Source organism: Chelonia mydas, chromosome 6, assembly GCF_015237465.2.
Source record: "Chelonia mydas isolate rCheMyd1 chromosome 6, rCheMyd1.pri.v2, whole genome shotgun sequence".
NCBI classification, from domain to species: Eukaryota; Metazoa; Chordata; order Testudines; family Cheloniidae; genus Chelonia; species Chelonia mydas.
The window spans coordinates 9,483,322-9,505,618 of record NC_051246.2 but is presented as its reverse complement, the minus strand read 5'-3'; the positions used below and the strand labels follow the sequence as shown (position 1 = coordinate 9,505,618).

Here is a 22,297-nt window from a genome sequence, read left to right as displayed (position 1 = left end):
ATTAATAGAAGCTTCTGTAATGCGCAAGCTTTATATATCCTTTAGGGCTAATCCAAGCCAAGCAGCCTGGGAATCCCTTGCTTATGCTTAGAAATATTGCCCTCCCCAAATTCTTAGCAGCATACTGATGATAATTCCTCCTTGACAAGGATTTTTATACCCTTTCCCCAGTTTTCAAGCTATGATGGGATGAGCATTTGTGCACACCCCCTCTTCCTGGGTTTAGAGAAAACAATCATCAAAGTCCTGGTTTGTCTGGCGTCAATAGGCCTTCTTTTGTTGGGCAGATGACACCTCTTATGGTAAACTAGTATTTCACACTTGGTAACGCTTCCCTCCTGACTGTGGGGGTTTCCAGTTTCATAAGACACACTTTTACAGTAACAGAGCAAAACACTTCAACATTACCTTGTAACCTGGGATACAGATATGTGAGATTTGCATGCCACAGTTCACAAGCACTTCATAACATTTCAACACAGCTCTATAAATCTAACACCTATTTTAACAGTATGAACACACAGGTGAACCATATTGGTTTCCAGCTGTGGATTTGTCAGTTTTCAGTGAGGCTGAGGGCTCCACGCATGAGCTGGCACCTGGTCCACCAGCTTCACAAAGCTATGCTGATCGACGCCACCTGAGGGTCTAGCCCAATATCCTTGAACAATCTCATGCAGCACTCAGGGTATTTCAGGCAGTCTGTCCCATTTTACTGCAGATTATTTAGTGAAAGAAAATCATTCCGGTGTCAAAGGAGTCCACATTTTGAGAAGAGAAAGCCAATCTTTTTCTCAGAAGACCGAATTGATTTTGTAGCTTTCTCCTGGAAATAGATCTCAAAAAGAATTATGATACTCACCCCAGTTTTTGTCCTATAATGTTAAAATTGCTTGTTGCAAGAAAGAGATCTCTCTTGCTGGAATTCAACTAGATCATGTAGAATGTAGTTAGAGTCAGGGTGTATATATTTGGTCTTCTAGTGTTTGGGGGCAGAATCCCTCAGCGCTCTGAATCTCAGATCAGGCACAAAGGGTATCATAAAAACGCCATTTATGTCTCCTGGCGCCAGGAGATAGCTAGTCACCGTTATACTGTCTTCAAATACTGTTCACGTTTTTGGAAATGATAATGCATCACTTTGTTCTTGTCCTCTCTTTCATGCAGTCCATAAATCTGAAAATCCTCCTAGGACTTTCAGTCAGGGATATACTTGGAAATGTTCATCACAATATTTTTTTCATTACTTTTTTTCCCGGAGAAAATAAGGTTTGTAGACTGATAGTGTGAGAATCCAATGTTAGGAACTTTACAACAAGTTTCCATGCACAACTGAATGGGTGTTCAAGCAGTCAGTATTAAGGGGCATGTCAGAGAGGAGTAAAAGCCTGAGACTGGAGTAACAAGAGGGGCTATACATCAGGATTCAGGGGAACTTGCAGAGTCACTAGACCAGACAGGACTGGGTTAGCTCAGGGTGCTGCATGTCAAGTCTAAGCTAAGACATGCAGAGAGTCTGGGCCTAGAAGAGAGGGTGTGTCAATTAATTTGCTTTAGTAGAAGCATTGGTGGAGTGCCCAGTACTGCAAGAATAAGGGGCTATGGGTTGAGATGGAAGGTTATTGACAAAAGTGTGTCACAGTCCAGGGCAACAGTGCTTGTATTCCTCCTTGGTTGCTCAAGGGTACTCGCTCTCGGCTGCTTAAGTTAAGCCAACTGCTTTAAGTTACCACACAACCGTTTCTAGGCAAAGACATTTATTTTTAAGGTGAAAGCTTTGCACAGAAAACATATTAAAAAACAATAGAAGAACCTGTCCACAGGCTGATAAGCTTGCCAGAGATCACCCAACTGCAGCAAGGGTGCCCAGGGGAGTCAACCCTTCAAAATCCCATACAGAGTCATGTGACCACCATCCCATCTAATTTCTCTCTTTAGAACCTATGGGGAAGAGCTGTCACATCTCCCTTCTTACACTTGTTACCCAAAATCGTTGGATGCAAACCTGAGATCTGGTCCTCCCACCAGTTTCCAGGAATGGTGTTCCTTTGGACCCCACCCCCCTTTCAGGGATTAGCAGTGCCAGCAATGGGTTGAGGTTCAAGTTTTATAAGCAACAGTTATTTGCTTCAAAGGGCGAAATAGGGTAGGGCTGCCTCACTATAAAGTAACTCTCAACCATACACTACTTTTAACAGCAGAGGGGTCAGGCAAGGGAGGGTCTCCAAACTTCTCCCATAGCCAAATTCCTTTCCCTGCCATTATGTTTTGATAACTGGGCCTGCAAATTTGTTCTAATTGTGATCTCTACTGTAAAAAGTATATGAAACATTATAAAATAATACTAGAATAACAAAACTTGTTGGCAAAATATATTACAAACAGGTGCAAAAGAACTAGACAGAGAGACTAAATTAGGTCCATAACTCAAGGACTATGTTGAAATCATGCTTGGTAAAAACAGAAGATGTGAAACCAGAAATTAATAGAACAAAATTGGTATATCAGATATTAGGCCTAATTGGTGGCCAAAATAATGAGCGGATGGGCTATTCCACCCAACATTTCTTTTCTGGGTCCTGAGAGAAAGAGACTTTGGGGGGAACCTGGGGGTATATGAGGAGAGGGGCAGTCTAGCGGAAGACCACAGGAAGAGGATACTGGAGAGTGGGAAGCCTTAGGAACTGGGCACTGTTGCTGCCCCTCCGGTGAGCAGCTGTGCACAGGGACCTGACTGGTTTCCATTCAAAGGACTGACATAAGCAACATGGATCCATGCAGTGTTTTGATCCCATTTCGGGTGGAGATCTATTCCAGTGGAAACTTTTTGACCTGCTCTATTCATGAACCTCTTGTTTTATTTGCTTGTACACATCTCAGCTATTATCTCGTGAGCTCCAGGCTTGACCCCGCTCTTGCTTTCACCAGTGAGAACCACGTGTCTCTCCACTGAAGCCCAGGGAGTTGCACTGATGAGAGCAAGGTCAGAATCCGCTCTTAATTTTCATATCATTCCTTCAAATCCCTCCATAAAAGCCACCTCTCTCGCAAAGGCTGCAGAAAACTGTCAATTGATAATGACAGGCAGGGTGTGAGCTGTTCCTACTGCATTTGCTACTGCTGATTGACTTACTGCAGCTATGAATCATGCTCACAGACACAAGGTGGGTGAGGCAATATCCTTTATTGGATCAACTTTGTCAACTTTGTCTGTACAAAGTGCAAGCTGGTCTCCATATTGGAAGAGAAGGTTCAAGGTCTGGAGCAACAGGTATCGACCCTGCGTTGCATAAGAGAAACTGAAGATTTCCTGGACAGACGTCAGGATATGCTTCTATGGGCACAATGTTCTGAAGATTCAGAGCAGGCTACGCAGCGGGGACAGGAGGACGATGAAGAAATTTGGCAGCATGTGACCTCCAGAAGAAGAAAGGGGAGCGTCCATGTACCAGCAATGCAGATACAGATAAGTAACCGTTTTCATGTTCTCTCCACAGGTACTAATGCGGAGAGTGGACCAGATGACACATCTGAGGGAAGGGAACAGAAGGAGACTCCGACAATTGGAAGGCATGAGATGCACTATCCTAGGGTTGGGGGTTCCACGACCACCGCTCCCAAGAGAAGGAGGCGGGTGGTGGTGGTCGGGGACTCTCTCCTCAGGGGGACTGAGTCATCTATCTGCCGCCCCGACCGGGAAAACCGAGAAGTCTGCTGCTTGCCAGGAGCTAGGATTCACGATGTGACGGAGAGACTGCCGAGACTCATCAAGCCCTCGGATCACTACCCCTTCCTGCTTCTCCACCTGGGCACCAATGATACTGCCAAGAATGACCTTGAGCGGATCACTGCAGACAACGTGGCTCTGGAAAGAAGGATAAAGGAGTTTGAGGTGCAAGTGGTGTTCTCGTCCATCCTCCCTGTGGAAGGAAAAGGCCTGGGTAGAGACCGTCGAATCGTGGAAGTCAACGAATGGCTACGCAGATGGTGTCGGAGAGAAGGCTTTGGATTCTTTGACCATGGGATGGTGTTCCAAGAAGGAGGAGTGCTAGGCAGAGACGGGCTCCACCTAAAGAAGAGAAGGAAGAGCATCTTTGCAAGCAGACTGGCTAAACTAGTGAGGAGGGCTTTAAACTAGGTTCACCGGGGGAAGGAGACCAAAGCCCTGAGGTAAGTGGGAAAGTGGGATACCGGGAGGAAGCACAAGCAGGAGCATGCGAGAGGGCAGGGCTCCTGCCTCATACTGAGAAAGAGGGACTATCAGCGAGTTATCTCAAGTGCCTATACACAAATGCAAGAAGCCTGGGAAACAAGCAGGGAGAACTGGAAGTCCTGGCACAGTCAAGGAATTATGATGTGATTGGAATAACAGAGACTTGGTGGAATAACTCACATGACTGGAGTACTGTCATGGATGGATATAAACTGTTCAGGAAGGACAGGCAGGGCAGAAGAGGTGGGGGAGTTGCACTGTATGTAAGGGAGCAGCATGACTGCTCAGAGCTCAAGTATGAAACTGCAGAAAAACCTGAGTGTCTCTGGATTAAGTTTAGAAGCGTGAGCAACAAGGGTGATGTCGTGGTGGGAGTCTGCTGTAGACCACCGGACCAGGGGGATGAAGTGGACGAGGCTTTCTTCTGGCAACTCATGGAAGTTACTAGATCGCAGGCCCTGGTTCTCATGGGAGACTTCAATCACCCCGATATCTGCTGGGAGAGCAATACAGCGGTGCACAGACAATCCAAGAAGTTTTTGGAAAGGGTAGGGGACAGTTTCCTGGTGCAAGTGCTGGAGGAACCAACTAGGGGCAGAGCTCTTCTTGACCTGCTGCTCACAAACCGGGAAGAATTAGTAGGGGAAGCAAAAGTGGATGGGAACCTGGGAGGCAGTGACCATGAGATGGTTGAGTTCAGGATCCTGACACAGGGAAGAAAGGAGAGCAGCAGAATACAGACCCTGGACTTCAGAAAAGCAGACTTTGACAACCTCAGGGAACTGATGGGCAGGATCCCCTGGGAGAATAACATGAGGGGGAAAGGAGTCCAGGAGAGCTGGCTGTATTTTAAAGAATCTTTATTGAGGTTACAGGGACAAACCATCCCGACGTGTAGAAAGAATAGTAAATATGGCAGGTGACCAGCTTGGCTTAACAGTGAAATCCTTGCAGATCTTGAACACAAAAAAGAAGCTTACAAGAAGTGGAAGATTGGACAAATGACCAGGGAAGAGTATAAAAATATTGCTCGGGGATGCAGGAGTGAAATCAGGAAGGCCAAATCACACCTGGAGTTGCAGCTAGCAAGAGATGTTAAGAGTAACAAGAAGGGTTTCTTCAGAGAAGGGCAATGAAAATGATTAAAGTCTTGGAAAAGAGAGACCAAAAAGATTGGGATTTTTTTTTAATTTAGAAAGGATATGAGTAAGAGGGGACATGATAAAAGTATAGAGTATAAAATAATGAATGGAATTGAAAAGGAAACCAAGAGCTTCTGTTCTCCTTGCCTCCTAACATAAGAACAAAGGGATGTTCAGGGAAAGGTAAAAAGAAAAGGAGTACTTGTGGCACCTTAGAGACTAACCAATTTATTTGAGCATAAGCTGTGGTGAGCTACAGCACACTTCATCGGATGAATACTGTGGAAAATACAGAAGATGTTTTTATACACACAGACCATGAAAAAATGGGTGTTTATCACAACAAAAGGTTTTCTCTCCCCCCACCCCACTCTCCTGCTGGTAATAGCTTATGTAAAGTGATCACTCTCCTTACAATGTGTATGATAATCAAGGTGGGTCATTTCCAGCACAAATCCAGGGTTTAACAAGAACGTCTGAAGAACAGTGGGGGGGGGGGGGAAGGAATAAACAAGGGGAAATAGGTTACTTTTTATAATGAATCAACCATTCCCAGTCTCTATTCAAGCCTAAGTTAATTGTATCCAATTTGCAAATTAATTCCAATTCAGCAGTCTCTCCTTGGAGTCTGTTTTCGAAGTTTTTTTGTTGAAGGATAGTCACTTTGAGATCAGAAATCGAGTGACCAGAGAGATTGAAGGGTTCTCCGACTGGTTTATGAATGTTATAATTCTTGACATCTGATTTGTGTCCATTTATTCTTTTACGTAGAGACTGTCCAGTTTGACCAATGTACATGGCAGAGGGGCATTGCTGGCACATGATGGCATATATCACATTGGTAGATGTGCAGGTGAACGAGCCTCTGATAGTGTGGCTGATGTTATTAGGCCCTGTGATGGTGTCCCCTGAATAGATATGTGGGCACAGTTGGCAATGGGCTTTCTTGCAAGGATAGGTTCCTGGGTTAGTGGTTCTGTTGTGTGCTATGTGGTTGCTGCTGAGTATTCGGTTCAGGTTGGGGGGGCTGTCTGTAGGCTAGGACTGGCCTGTCTCCCAAGATTTGTGAGAGTGTTGGGTCATCCTTCAGGACAGGTTGTAGATCCTTGATAATGCGTTGGAGGGGTTTTAGTTGGGGGCTGAAGGTGATGGCTAGTGGCGTTCTGTTATTTTCTTTGTTAGGCCTGTCCTGTAGTACGTGACTTCTGGGAACTCTTCTGGCTCTATCAATCTGTTTCTTCACTTCCGCAGGTGGGTATTGTAGTTGTAAGAATGGTTGATAGAGATCTTGTAGGTGTTTGTTTCTGTCTGAGGAGTTGGAGCAAATATGGTTGTATCGCAGAGCTTGACTGTAGACAATGGATCGTGTGGTGTGGTCAGGGTGAAAGCTGGAGGCATGTAGGTAGGAATAGCAGTCAGTAGGTTTCCAGTATAGGGTGGTGTTTATGTGACCATTGTTTATTAGCACTGTAGTGTCCAGGAAGTGGATCTCTTGTGTGGACTGGTCCAGGCTGAGGTTGATGGTGGGATGGAAATTGTTGAAATCATGGTGGAATTCCTCAAGGGCTTCTTTTCCATGGGGCCGGATGATGAAGATGTCATCAATATAGCGCAAGTAGAGTAGGGGCGTTAGGGGACGAGAGCTGAGGAAGCGTTGTTCTAAGTCAGCCATAAAAATGTTGGCATACTGTGGGGCCATGCGGGTACCCATAGCAGTGCCGCTGATTTGAAGGTATACATTGTCCCCAAATGTAAAATAGTTATGGGTAAGGACAAAGTCACAAAGTTCAGCCACCAGGTTAGCCGTGACATTATCGGGGATAGTGTTCGTGACGGCTTGTACTCCATCTTTGTGTGGAATGTTGGTGTAGAGGGCTTCTACATCCATAGCGGCCAGGAAGGTGTTTTCAGGAAGATCACCGATGGATTGTAGTTTCCTCAGGAAGTCAGTGGTGTCTCGAAGGTAGCTGGGAGTGCTGGTAGCGTAGGGCCTGAGGAGGGAGTCTACATAGCCAGACAATCCTGCTGTCAGGGTGCCAATGCCTGAGATGATGGGGCGTCCAGGATTTCCAGGTTTGTGGATCTTGGGTAGTAGATAGAATATCCCAGGTCGGGGTTCCAGGGGTGTGTCTGTGCGGATTTGATCTTGTGCTTTTTCAGGGAGTTTCTTGAGCAAATGCTGTAGTTTCTGTTGGTAACTCTCAGTGGGATCAGAGAGTAATGACTTGTAGAAAGTGGTGTTGGAGAGCTGCCGAGCAGCCTCTTGTTCATATTCTGACCTATTCATGATGACAACAGCACCTCCTTTGTCAGCCTTTTTGATTATGATGTCAGAGTTGTTTCTGAGGCTGTGGATGGCATTGTGTTCTGCACGGCTGAGGTTGTGGGGCAAGTGATGCTGCTTTTCCACAATTTCAGCCCGTGCACATCGGCGGAAGCACTCTATGTAGAAGTCCAGTCTGCTGTCTCGACCTTCAGGAGGAGTCCACCTAGAATCCTTCTTTTTGTAGTGTTGGTAGGGAGGTCTCTGTGGATTAGTATGTTGTTCAGAGGTGTGTTGGAAATATTCCTTGAGTCGGAGACATCGAAAATAGGATTCTAGGTCACCACAGAACTGTATCATGTTCGTGGGGCTGGAGGGGCAGAAGAAGAGGCCCTGAGCTCCCAATGCAATGATGTGGCAGAAAGCACTGCTGAAATCTTTGGAAGTATAAACAAGTGACTGGTGAGTAGGAGCAAGGAGGCCCTTTTATGTCTGTAGATGGCATTGGTGAGACCAGTACTGGAATAGTCGTGTCGAGTTCTGGTATTCACATTTTTAATAATGGGAGAAAGTGCAGAAAAGAGTCACAGCTGGAGAAAATGTCTTACAATGAGAGAATTAAAGAGCTCAATCTGTTTATTTTATCAAAAAGAAGACTGAGATGTGACTTGATTACAGTGTATGCATATCTTAATGAGGAGGAAATACCAAGGCCTAGAATGCACTTTAACCTAGCAGGAAAAGGCATAACAGGAACCAATGGCTGGAAGTTCAATGCAGACAAAGTCAAGTTAGAAACAAGGCACGATTTTTTAGCAGTGAGAGTGATAAACCATTGGAAAAAAATATTAAGGGAAGTCATAGATTCTCCATCTCTTTATGTCTTCACATTTAGACTGGATGCCTTTCTGAAAGACCCTTTAGCCACACACAAATGATTGGGCTCAGTACAGGGTTAACTGAATGAGATTCTCTGGCCTGCGTTACACCGGAGGTCAGACTAGATGATCAGATGGGCCCTTCTGGTCTTAAACTCTATGAATCTGTGCAGGAAATGGAGCTTTCTCAGAGGCCTGTCCCAGATTGTGGAACAAATTCCCACAGGAATTAAGAACCAACAAAACCCTCAACACCTTCTACTCAAAGTAAAAGGTGTACTTCTTCTACCTTGCTTTTGCTAATATAAACACAGATCTCAGGATACAGGATTATATATTTTAACAAAAAAGAAAAAAAGGAGAAATAAAAATAAAACCCCACCAATTTCTCCTTAGGGAGAGGAAGAGAAAAAGAAACACATGACACTTTCTAGTCATATGGATGAATGCTCTCCTGGAAGACACTCAAATATCATCACGGTGAAGGTGGTATACAAGCTTGAATAGAGTAGAATTAAAGGCTGCCTTTTAAAATTAACAGATGCAGATCAGTATAACTAAGAACACACTTTTCATGCTTCACAGGAGTTTAGGAGGGAGCCAGATAGTGGAATAGACAAAAAAATAACTGGGTTATAGCATAGGAAATGGAGGGTGTCTAATGCAACACCAGGGGGACTGGGAACTTATCGCTGGACAAAGAGTATATTAAATTGCAGCCGTGTGGCCACATCTCATCCGACCCTCCTGGTTTTAGCCCTGTCCCCTCATATGTACCCACAGCTCTGCTGAATTGACACACACCCAGCTGGGCTGTAGGCAGGTTTCAAGGATTCCCCTACAGCTCCATCCGCTTGCAGCCTCCCTGCTCCCTTCTGGCTCCTAGTAACCAGGGATGGGCAGCTGTCCCTCAGCTCTCTCAGCCACACCCAGCACCCAACAACCAAGTACGCACCCCAGCTGCCTTAGTAGCCACCCTCCGACACTCCCACCATGCATCCACCTTGTTGTCTCAACATCCACCCCATCGCACCCAAATCCAGGTCCCCACTCACATTGTTGTTCCAGGACCCTCTCCATGCACCCCAGCCACTTGTGAATACAGCACCACCCCAAGCCTGCCATCCACCTAGCTGCCCAAGGCAACCAACAATAACATTTCCAGCTGCCCCAGGGACCTTTCCCTGAAGTTGTTTTTGCCACCCACCTTGGAGAAGAATCCTTGGGCGTGTGTCATGGGGTCCTGGGGCCTTCTTGCTACCTTCTTCTAGAAATATGACGGGATAGGGCCTTCCCACTTACACTTGCTTCCAGTGCTTTGGATGAATTGGTGCCTCCCTCTCCAACCTCTGCTACCACTCAGGAAGCCAATGGTTCTCTTAGCTATCTAAAATGTCACACGTAAAGCTGCACACAACTTGGCAGCCACAGCTACGCAGATGAACAATAAGAACTTGATTTGAACCAGAGTTTGCACTGACTGGGGGATTGAAATCTGAGAGAAATCCGGTAGCAATTCAGTGTGTTTGGGTTCCAGGTATCCCAGAGGGCTCCTTAGAGTAGAGTTCTTCACCTGACTCCTGTGGGTGACTCATTGTTCCTATTTAAATCAATGTTCCAAACATTATGTATTCTGTTACTAAGAATTCAGACATGTATTGTTTCTTCAAAATGGAATGAGTGGGAAAGTAAGATGTCAGATTCAGAAATAAAATAATTACAACATTGCATATTGACTGCCAGAGAGACAGTGCAAAAAAGGCGCTATGGGTCCTTAGCCAAGGGAAAATCTTGCACTTTCCCAAGGGAAAAATCTATGGGTGGTACTCCTGGAGAGATAAAAACTCCATGAGGACCCTTCACAGAATTTACTCTGAATTCTTTCACCAGAAGATGAGGTTTGCTCCATCCTGGACAAAGCAGAGAGTCTGTCTCCTAAACAGCATTGACCACCTGAGATTTATGGATATCCTGGGGGATCCAACAGAGACCCAGAGATATCTGCATATAGTCTTTGTGCCTGTACACTGGGTACAGGATCTCCTGCCCTTACAGGTCCCAGACAATATGAAACAGTGGAGCAGTGCTGTCAGACAATCTCACAAAGACAACTGCCCCTGGAATCTCACTTTCAAGGGAAGTCCCTGCTGTGAGGGGTAAAGCCTGAGGCTGTTTCCTCAGATTTACATAGGGGACTGGTGGGGGGAAAATAAGCATTCTGCAGCCTTGCCCCTGGGCTTCCCAACTCCATCTCCTGTGTGGATCCTCTGTAGGGCCCTGGATGGGAGCAGGGGCAAGGCTGCTTTGGCACCTGTACCTTTTCTACACGGGAATGGGGTTGAATGCAGAGGGTCCCTTCCATGAGCAATCCACCGCTTTGCTGTCTCTGTGCAAATTTCGGCTATCAGTGACGTAATTTCATAGATTCATAGATACTAAGGTCAGAAGGGACCATTATGATCATCTAGTCTGACCTCCTGCACAACGCAGGCCACAGAATCTCACCCACCCACTCCTGCAAAAAACCTCTCATCTATGTCTGAGCTATTGAAGTCCTCAAATCGTGGTTTAAAGACTTCAAGGAACAGAGAATCCTCCAGCAAGTGACCCGTGCCCCATGCTACAGAGGAAGGCAAAAACCTCCAGGGCCTCTTCCAATCTGCCCTGGAGGAAAATTCCTTCCCGACCCCAAATATGGCGATCAGCTAAACCCTGAGCATATGGGCAAGATTCACCAGCCAGATACTACAAAAAATTCTTTCCTGGATAACTCAGATCCCACCCCATGTAACATGCCATCACAGGCCATTGGGCCTATTTACCATGAATATTTAATTACCAAAACCATGTTATTCCATCATACCATCTCCTCCATAAACTTATCAAGTTTAATCTTAAAGCCAGATAGATCTTTTGCCCCCACTGCTTCCCTTGGAAGGCTATTCCAAAACTTCACTCCTCTGATGGTTAGAAACCTTTGTCTAATTTCAAGTCTAAACTTCCTGGTGGCCAGTTTATATCCATTTGTTCTTGTGTCCACATTGGTACTGAGCTTAAATAATTCCTCTCCCTCTCTGGTATTTATCCCTCTGATATATTTATAGAGCGCAATCATATCTCCCCTCAACCTTCTTTTACTTAGGCTAAACAAGCCAAGCTCCTTGAGTCTCCTTTCATAAGACAAGTTTTCCATTCCTCGGATCATCCTAGTAGCCCTTCTCTGTACCTGTTCCAGTTTGAATTCATCCTTCTTAAACATGGGAGACCAGAACTGCACACAGTATTCCAGGTGAAGTCTCACCAGTGCCTTGTATAACGGTACTAAAACCTCCTTATCCCTACTGGAAATACCTCTCCTGATGCATCCCAAGACCGCATTAGCTTTTTTCACAGCCATATCACATTGGCAGCTCATAGTCATCCTATGATCAACCAATACTCCAAGGTCCTTTTCCTCCTCCGTTACTTCTAATTGATGGGTCCCCAGCTTATAACTAAAATTCTTGTTATTAATCCCTAAATGCATGACCTTACACTTCTCACTATTAAATTTCATCCTATTACTATTACTCCAGTTTACAAGGTCATCCAGATCCTCCTGTAGGGTATCCCTATCCTTCTCTAAATTGGCAATACCTCCCAGCTTTGAATCATCCGCAGACTTTATTAGCACACTCCCACTTTTTGTGCCGAGGTCAGTAAAATAAAGATTAAATAAGATTGGTCACCAAACCGATCCTTGAGGAACTCCACTGGTAACCTCCCCCCAGCCTGACAGTTCACCTTTCAGTAGGACCCGTTGTAGTCTCCCCTTTAACCAATTCCTTATCCACCTTTCAATTTTCCTATTGATCCCCATCTTATCCAATTTAACTAATAATTCCCCATGTGGCATGGTATCAAACGCCTTACTGAAATCTAGGTAAATTAGATCCATTGCGTTTCCTTTGTCTAAAAAATCTGTTACTTTCTCAAAGAAGGAGATCAGGTTGGTTTGGCATGATCTACCTTTTGTAAAACCATGTTGTATTTTGTCCCATTTACCATTGACTTCAATGTCCTTAACTACTTCCTCCTTCAAAATTTTTTCCAAGACCTTGCATACTACAGATGTCAAACTAACAGGCCTATAATTACCCGGATCACTTTTTTTCCCTTTCTTAAAAATAGGAACTATGTTAGCAATTCTCCAATCATATGGTACAACTCCTGAGTTTACAGATTCATTAAAAATTCTTGCTAATGGGCTTGCAATTTTGGGTGCCAATTCCTTTAATATTCTTGGATGAAGATTGTCTGGGCCCCCCGATTTAGATCACACAGTTTCCATTAGTATTTACTTTATTAAAAACATTAAAAAGGGCTCTATCCATATCCAAATTAGATCCCGGTGGTCTATAGCACACCCCAAACACTATCCCAGGGGATAGATTTCCTCTCCTTGATGCCTGTCCCTTATTTTTTAGGATTGCTGACATTGTATTATTAAAATCAAAGGGGATGTGAGATGGCTTCGTGTGGAAGTTAATGCTGCCTCAGGCTGTATTGATTTTGTGGGTGGACTTACTGCTCGATTCAAGGTGGGGGAGGTGCCATTCCCAACCCCACCTCCTTGGGGTTCAGAGGTTATATTTAGGGTGACAATATTTCCCAAAGGGAAAATAGGACACCTCCCAAGCCCTGCCCCCCGTCCCCAAGTGGGGCTTACCCATTCCCTGCACCCCCTTTTATTCCCCTGCACTCAGGGCTGACCCGAGTCACTGAGCCAAGACCTGCCTCCACTACGTCCAGGGCTTGAACCTGAGCTCAGCTTGCTCCCATATGTGGCCGGTGTCACTCTTCACCCAAGCTCTGCTGGCCCTCCCGCCTGGGGCTGGCATTGCCCATACTCTCCCTGCCCCCGCCCCCTCCGTGCAGATATTGCGGCTCGCCCAAACCTTGCCTTCCCGCCCTGGAGCCCTGTTCTCCCCTCCTACCCAGGGCTGGCATCTCCACTCCCCCCCAACGTTCCTCTGCACCCCACTAGGGGTGCGTACTCCATTTTTGCCAAAAAGTTAGAATGCCTGAGACAGGAAAGGGATGGTCACCCGAAGTATATTGCACAGGTAGCTCACTCCACGCCCAAAGGAAAGGGAAATTCATGTGTGTAGAGTCCCCTTCTGCAATCCCCACCTCCCCAAGAACTCAGGATTTAGCCCAAGGATTTGTATTCTGCGTTTCCAGGGGTTTTTTTCGTAATAACTAATGGCACTTAACTTTTCTGTGTCAGAAGCTAAAGTGATCCCAGCTCCTAAAGAGGTCTCTGCTCGGCTGGGTTTGCCTTATGCCATACAAATAGAAATCAATAGGAATTTAAAAGTAAAACTCTTTCAGGGAGGCTGGGTCACAGCCTTTCCTTTGCAATGACCAGAAACCACACAGCTGTGGAGTGTCAGCAAAGAAAGCCCAGAAAAGTTCACATCCTTCCCCTCCTAACTGGCACTTGGCCTGATACCTGGCGCCATGGGTGTGCCCAGCATAGGGTGCAAACCAAGTATCTGAGCTCAGTCTCATGGCACAGCCCAGCTCCCAAGTCCAGTGCAGTGTCAGGCTGCCCTTCATCGTAGAGTGGTGCAGGCAGGAGAAGGGTGCAGTCACTTCCTGCTTTCCCACCATTCAGAGCCTGTCCTACCAGACAGCCAGGCAATCCTTACCCAGCTGCTTCCCCTGTGACTGTCCTCCTGCTGTCAGCCTCATTCACGGGTGGGGGAGGGCCCCCACTCACGTGATAGGGCCCAAATTCAGGTGGATGAGTCCAAAATCAGGGGCACAGCGTGCTTATGTATGGGGACAGGGCTGCTATCGGGGGACAGCCTCCCTCCCTTTCAGGGAGGAAAAGGTCTCATATAAAGGTCTCATATAACAGAGCGTTTTGCCTTCTGTCCCACAAGGCCAGTCACAGTTTTTTCTCTGTTGCATTTCTGATCAGATGTCTTTTAGGATTTCTGATCATTTGAGGGAATATTTTCTTGCACTCCCTCATATTTAGGACACTGGAGTAGAAAGTCTCCTGTCTCAGTCTCTCTCCTCTGTCATGTTGGAAGCACACTCATTCCTCTCTGGACCTGGATTGCTTTATGCCTCCTAATTCTCACCTCTAGTTTGTGGTCACTGATTCTGTAATTGGAGACAATCTGCCTTAGTTCTGCCCATGTCACTGTAGTGAAGCTGCTAGGGTGACCAATCTCTGCAGGGTTCTGTAGCAGTCCAGCTCGTTGCTATTTTTGATTTGTTTTTCCAGTGACTGATGTGTTGGAGTTTTAGTTGCTGGTCTAGTATTCTGAGCACATCTTGGTTTTGATCATTCTTTTCTGGTTGTGGATTTAATAGAATAGGCTCAGTTCTGCTCCGTAGCTGGTGGTGCTGAAGTCCCCATGCACTGAACTGCAGGCGGAGGGTTTCTATTAGGGTTTTATAGTAGTCAATATAATCCGTTCTTAGATTTGAGGCCCAGATTTCACTCCCATGTAGCAGAATGGGTTGGATGTTGCTCTCAGATAGTTTTAGCAACAGTTTCATTGGGGAGCGGTATCTATTTAATTATTTATTTATGGCGTAGATACCCTGCAGCACTCTTCCTTGCAGTGTTTTGATAGATGACCTGAAACTTCCTGATGTGTCTATTATCAGGCCCTGTACATATAATACAGGGTATGTTCAATCTCCATGTCTCTCTAATACGATTTCTAGACTAATAGACTTGAAGGCCAGAAGGGACCATCATGATCATCTAGTCTGACCTCCAGCACTTTGCAAGGCACAGAACCTCACCCACCTCTCTGTTTTGTTTGTTTTCAGGCTTTACCTGGATAATCATGATTTTTGTTTTTACTGTGTTGACCTGGAACACAACAGTCTGTTTCATATGTATTCACCCAGACCTCGATCCAGTCAGGTCACTCCCATTCCACACAGCCCATCCCCAGGTCACTTATGCTATTTAAAGTCCCAGCTTGCTCAGAGATTCACTTTTAAATGTGCCTTACATTGCTCACTCAATATTCAAATAGTGATGATTCTCATTAGGGGACGTGATGGCTTTTCTTCTGCAAACTTTTAGTGATATGAAGGTTATGCTGTACTGCACAGAATGCACACAGCCTTCCTCTAGTCAGCTTGCTTTCACTCCTAACTTTGTCTAATGGAGTAGAGCAGGGGCAGCAGATAGGACTCTTAAGGAATAGAGTCTAGTGGTTAGAGCAGTCCTGGGTTCTATTTTTAGCTCTGGGAGGGAAAACCTAGTAATTAGAGCAGGACTAGGAGTCAAGGCTCCTGGTTCTGTCCCTGACTGGGAAAGGAGTAAGTCTAGTGGTTAAAACACCATGGCTGGGAGTTAGGCCTGCTGGGTCCTACTCCAAGCTTTGAAAGGGAAGTGGAACCTAGGGATTTAGAACAGTGGTGGAGAATGGGAGTCGGGACTCCTGGGTTCTATTTCTGACTCTGGGAGGGGACTGGGGTCTAATGGTTAGCAAATGGGTAACTAGGAATCCAGATTCGTGGGTCCTATTCCTGGCTCTGCCACTGACTTGTTTGACTGTGGGCACCACCTGAACTATTATCTCACTTTTATTTCATTCTCCCCAAGACTATTTCTGGGAATCAGAGTTGCTGGCTGAGATCAGTGAAAGATCCTGGCACCCATTAAGTGTGAAGCCTTTTGGGAGATTGTCATGCAATAACATGATTCCAGCAGTTGGGGCTTTAAGAAATACATTAAAATCACGGGACTGTTTACATTAAGGAAATTTGCAAAGGTTTTGCTACACTACTGGAAATTCCCCTTCCCCTCCACAATATAAATATTCTGAACTGGTGCAATTTACTTTGATAAATTACCTAGCCACATCAGCATAAACTCCACTACTTCAAATTATCTAGTTACATTGGCGTAGCTATGCTAGTGCAAATTTCCTAGTGTAGACAGGCTTGAAGAGAAGCTGTTATAACTGTTATAAACGAGGAAAGGGCCTGTCCCTGTCCTGACTACTTCATTCTCTCTCATTGGTATTTACTGAGAGCAGTGGGTGTGGAGGCTGCTTTACAGATATGTGTCAACACTCGGATACCATGGTAATGAGAGCAGTATAGTAACACAGGGAGAGAGAAGCAGAGGTCCCTGTTCCAAGGAGTCCTGCTCTAAATCAATCCCACAACTCAGTGGAGAAGATGGCAAACTGTGGGGATCTAGGTGAATGTTGGGGGCAGAGGGAGGGGGAATCCAGAGGCCCAGAGGAGAAGGAGTGAAGGGAGCTGCTCCTGGGAAGGGTTATTTTCCCTTTCAATGACAGCTCCTCCCAGAGATTAGCACTTCAGGCCACTTCCTCAGGGAGGAGATTTTAGAAGTTTGAAGACAAGGAGTGGGGGACTGTTCGTCTCAATATGGTGGTTGCCCTCAAAGTAGGGGAAAGTCTTTGTGGTGCACCGTCTGCTGTAACTGGTGTGCGTATCGGTGGAATTTAACGGTGCTGTGCCCAGGGCTGGCACCCTGTTCTTGGGCTGCTGGGGATCAGTTCAGTCTCCAATGCTGGTCAAAGCGGAGGTCTGAGGGCTGCACACAAGCTACTATGACCACTCCAGCTGTCAGGAACAGCCAACATGAGGAACTCCCTGACCAAGCTCACTTCCTTTCCATCACCCTCCTGCTCAGGGCACTGAACAGAAATAGAACGTGGACCTAGTTTCAGTGGGGCCGCGCTTGCCAGCAATGCCTTCTTATGTGTGCAGTGCAGCCACATTGTGCCGGCAGAGCAAGTGGACAGTGGTCACAATGCAACCATGACGTACACAGCCCCACATAGGTTTCTGTCTGTGAGGGGGCATGAGATCAGCAGGTAGGAAGGGGGCTAATGAGTCCCACAGGGATTGATGTCTCATTCAATCTTATTTAATACTTGCATTAATGGTGTAGAGGAGAATGGCATAAACACAGACCCCACCTTTCTCTGCACACATTGAGACCAGGTCCTCTGAGGTGGCTGGCAGGACACTCAGTCACTTACATTCCAACTAGCCCTGCTCTCTTTGCCCGAGGGGACTGTGTTGTCTTTACAGTTACAGAGTTGCTGGATTTCTGGACAGACTCCATCATTATCAGATGAGAGCTGCACTCTACACGCAAGTTACTATACGCAGATAAACAATGAAGCAATCTCAGATCCTAGCAATTATCAGGCTCACCCAGATCCCCACCTTTCACTCTGCCTCCCCGCACTGCACTCTTACCGGCCTTTCACTTTCAGTTCCTTTGTTTTCTGGCCATTTCTGGGAAATGGAGTATCTGGCTCTTTTTGATAAATGCTCCCTTCTTATTCAGAGTTGGGATGCTCTGTGTCATCCCCTCAGGTGCTGGATAACGTGCTCAGATCTCCTGTTCTGCCTCCTCTAACACCCCCAAGTAATCATGAGGAAGGACCATTTTCTCATTGCATTACCCTCCCCTTCTCTTTACTCGAAAAGATGTATGTGTGCGCATGTGTCATCAGTGTGTACATGTGTCCATAGGACTGATTCTCCTTCCTTTCTCACCCCTAAGACCTCCTTCTACCACAGCCAGAACTGGGAGATTGGCCTATTACCTCCTCCCAGGAGACAAGCTATCCATTTTCATTTAGCCCATTGAGAAGCTGTAGCGCCTTCATGCTTTGGAGTGACGGCTGCTGAAGCAGATTCCAGTCACACAGCAGGAGTAGATCTCTACTGCAGTTCAGTGGGTTCCTGGCTGCCCCTGTGGGCTCACTATGTGGCCTGAGGTTGTATCAGGCAGCCAGCAATATCTGATCTATCCATGCTCCTCTGTGAACAGCCCAGATGGTTTCCCATTTCTGGGATATTCATGCATCTTTGGTGCCCTCTAGCACACCAGTGTCCACATTCTCCCTCATGGAACCAAACATTTGGTCCTGAGGATCGATAAGGAGCAGCAGCTCCAACCCCAGCTCACTTCTTTCATGATTGCCAGGTAGCAAGTCTTGGAACAACTAGTTCCCCGAGTGCCTACTTTGTTGCCTCCCTTTCACCAGCTAGATCTTTAACTGTTGGTCAGTTGGTTTAGCTCTTACTTATTACAACCAATGTAGTTATACTTTAGGATTCGTTCGGTAGCTGAGTCCCACCCTCAGCTGGGATTCCTGCCCCTGCTTCATCCAGGCTTCCCCAGCCATGCTCCAGGTCCAACCAGTCTGTGTCCCCTCCAAATGAGGATCCTCCTCCAAACACTCTGGCCAGCCCACCCCAACCACGCTTCCTCCAGCACAGGGATGAAGTGTATCTTTATTCAGTTTCTGGATTTCAGATGTTTAAATTTGTGTTATATTCATTCAACCAGATCCCAGATCACATGGATGGCCAGGGAGAGGGGCTCAGACACAGCAAGAGGAGCAGGATGCCCCAGATTCCAGAACACATAGCAGGCAGGAAGAAGGGCTCAGATCCCTGCAGAGGGGTAGGGCGCCCCTGGATCCAAGAACACGTGTGGAAGGGGACAAGTCAGGGCTAACAGGCCCCTCCCACCTTAAATCCCCAACTTCCTCTGATACCTCTCACATTCTCTGACCCCCCCTTCTCACCTCCCTTTCCCCCAATCCTTATCCCATTCCCCCATACCTAACCCCTGACCCATCTTCCTTCTCTTCCATTTCCATGTATCCCCCTCCTAACCATACCCCCATCCCTCACTGCAGGCCCAAACCCTGTCCCCCTATTCCCACCTACTCTTGCACCCCTAATCACCCCTCACCTCCCTGGGAGCATTAGTTTGTGTAGTTTATTTTCTGTTCAAAAATAGTTTCAGCTTGTTTTGTTGATTCTGCTGTACTCGGATTACATTTCCCTACAGTAAAAATCCCCTTTTATTTCAGATTTCTTCATTGGGTTGGATTTGAACTCACAGAGACTGGGACAGGTTGAAGCTTAGAATTAATGACTGTGATACTCCCTCACAGGTACTGAGGTGCTGTAAGGCAGAGGTAGTTTTCTAGATAGTTAACCTAGCTTGTCATTTAGCGCAAGAGGCTTCTGACGAGCTACGCTAGAGTGGCAAAATCTTTTTCAAATAATTTTTAAATTTGATTTTCCCCCAAGGGCTGGCGGGTGCCATCCCCTCTCTTGGGGTAACTGTCGAGAGTTGAATTTCTTGATGCAACGATCTGAGCCCTGGTTTGAGCTCTATCTGTGAGCACAAAAAGGTTGCCAAAAGCTCTCACGTTTAAGAAATTCTTTTTGGAGGAGCGACTATACCTCAGGAAGCCCTTGGTCAAATGTCTCCAAATCTGGATTACTAACAGAACCCCACATCCCTATGAAGCAAGGCAATCTGAGTAACCCTGTAAATTTTAGGGCACTTAGAAAAGTGAGCTTACAATGGAAACATTGTCCTAACCTTAACTATAGCAGGGCTGTCACTCTGCTATAAAACCTTGAGAAATCACCATCTCTGAAGACTCAGGGCCATCTGAATTCCTGGGTGTACTCCTTACATAAAAAGACTATGAAAAGAAAACAAGATCCTTGAGACTGTCCTGATTTTCCTGTTTTCCCAGACAGATTTCATCCTGGCTTTTCTTCAGGAGGAGGATGGTGCCTTCACACCCAGGGTCACACACAACAGGCATATAGATGGAACACCCATGAAAAGCAGAGACAGCGCAAATAAGAATAGTTCTCAGTAAACTGCGGGGGAGCTGGCCAGGTGAAATGGGAGATGATGTTACATACTCTCGGGTAAAGGTGATACTTGGACAAGTTATATTCTCAGATGATTTTATTCTAAGAACCGCAAATTTGCACCATTACCTCTATCTCAGACATGCGTTTCTGAGCAATGGAAATATTAAAATCAGCTTCTTACTGAAGTGCATGTATCTGAGGAACTCCTTCACCAAATACTCCCATTCTTGAACCTCTAACTCTGTCCCTGGCACAAATGAGAATCTTCAAGCCAATCAGAGTGTGCCTGTGGATTTAAGAGCACTTTGAAAGATCAGCTTTTACACCAGAAGCTTTGTTTTCTGGCAAAAAATCCAAAAGCAGAGCTTCCAGGTGAAGCAGGCAGAGAACTTAATGAGCCCAACACATGTTCTCAGAAAGCTTCTGCGGAAAGTACTCAAGAGTCTCAGTTTACAGGTGTGGCTCCAGAGCAATGGCACAGCAGATCACCTTGATCCACATGTGAGCTCAGGTGACAGACACTTTGGCTTGCAACAGAGCCCCAGGTGTGTGCCAAAACATATTAGAAGAACGGGAAAATGCTGATATATGATGGTTGTGCCTCAGGATCCCATTGTTGAAAAGACCCTAATTTTGGACTAACCCTACTGCAAGACCTGATGAGACACAGCAAATTTCAAGGCAATCTAAGTACGCACATGGATTATAGAGCACGTAAGAAATGTCAGCTGTTAAACAGTAAACTAGTTTCAACCTTAAGTACAGTGGAGCTACCATGCCACTATAAGCCCCTTGGATTAGCTGCCTGAAGGTACTGATTTATTTATGTCAAGTTAAAAATGTGACAATTGGAAACTCAACATTAAATTCATGAAACAAAATCAATCAGTGGTATCTCCCTCCGCAGACGCCAGCAAAACTCAACCACCAATAAAACTCCCAAAGATATTACAAGGCCCATACCCAACCCAGCCCTCGCTACAACCGTCTATCTGCAAAAGCTCTAGGAAATAGTTATGTCTCGGTCACCCTGCCCTGGATCCCACATATTGCTGCAAAATGCCAGGCAGGGGCCCTTACTCAGATGAACTCTATATACAGCACTAGGGATGCATACATCTGCGCAGGCCCTGGAATCCTCACCCCATTCTCCTTCCATAGCGGAAGAGCACCACCCCCCTCTCCAGGAAACCCTTATGTCCAAGAGGTGGAGGCAGCATTTGAATCTACTAAGTAGGAATCGAGTTGGGAACAAATCCCCCCGTTCAGTGTTGCAGCAATTACACTCTTAGTGTGGAAAAATGATTTTTTAAAATCAGACACACTGACACCACTTACCCTGTCCTGAGTATTGTATGTGCTGTTGGAAATCAGGAAACAGGCTTTGTAAACTCTCCAGAAATTGCTTACAGGTCACTTCCCCCTTCCGCTGGATCACATCCAACAATATTCTTCTTTTGTCCTCTGCATCCTTTCCTTTGTTGATTCGATGGTAGTCCTGCTGTGTGATCACCAACTGGCCACCTTACCAGCATTGTTTTGAAGTAATTTGACCAGGTTATTTCGTTCCTTGCATATCATCTCCAAGGCCTTTTCATCAGTGGCCGCTGTTACCGAGTCCCATGGTCTGGAACAATAATTCACTATTAAATATATATATTATTTTTTCCCTAAGGATCAAGAAATCAACATTTGAAGCCGCTAAAGCTAGACTACATTTAATGTCTGGGGAACTGATTCTTTCAGTAACATATAATCAGGAAGTCAAACAGTTGTAGAGAGACAATGGCCAGTTGCAGCTGTTTTCTCTCCTAGCTAGATTGATGTGCTCCACTCACCAGAATGAGTTAAATTGTGACCATTTCAGGTCACAGCAGCTCATGCAAGGTTCCCTTTAAGGGGCTGTGCATGAATTTCAGAAATGTAACATTTTTTTCCTTTCAAAGTAACTTTCTAGGGGGGAGTTGAAAGGGCAGTTACAGGAAAAGGGAAGCTGAGCTCAACAGAGATTTCCACATACTCCTGGATTCGCTCACAAGAGTAAAAATATTGTGCTCACTGAAATGAGCTGAAACCTATCACGAACCATTTGTTGGCT

The 22,297-nt window shown here is 45.9% G+C and overlaps 1 protein-coding gene across 1 annotated transcript in view; it reads right to left on the bottom strand.

Moving 5' to 3' along the window:
• Positions 1-22,086, bottom strand: part of LOC119566264 (maestro heat-like repeat-containing protein family member 1) — a 446,675-nt gene extending 424,589 nt beyond the window's left edge. The window contains exon 1 of the mRNA XM_043548990.1: positions 21,538-22,086. The gene's annotated coding sequence lies outside the window, so the exon portion shown is untranslated. The remainder of the gene's footprint in view (positions 1-21,537) is intronic.
• Between the last annotated feature and the right edge of the window lie 211 nt (positions 22,087-22,297).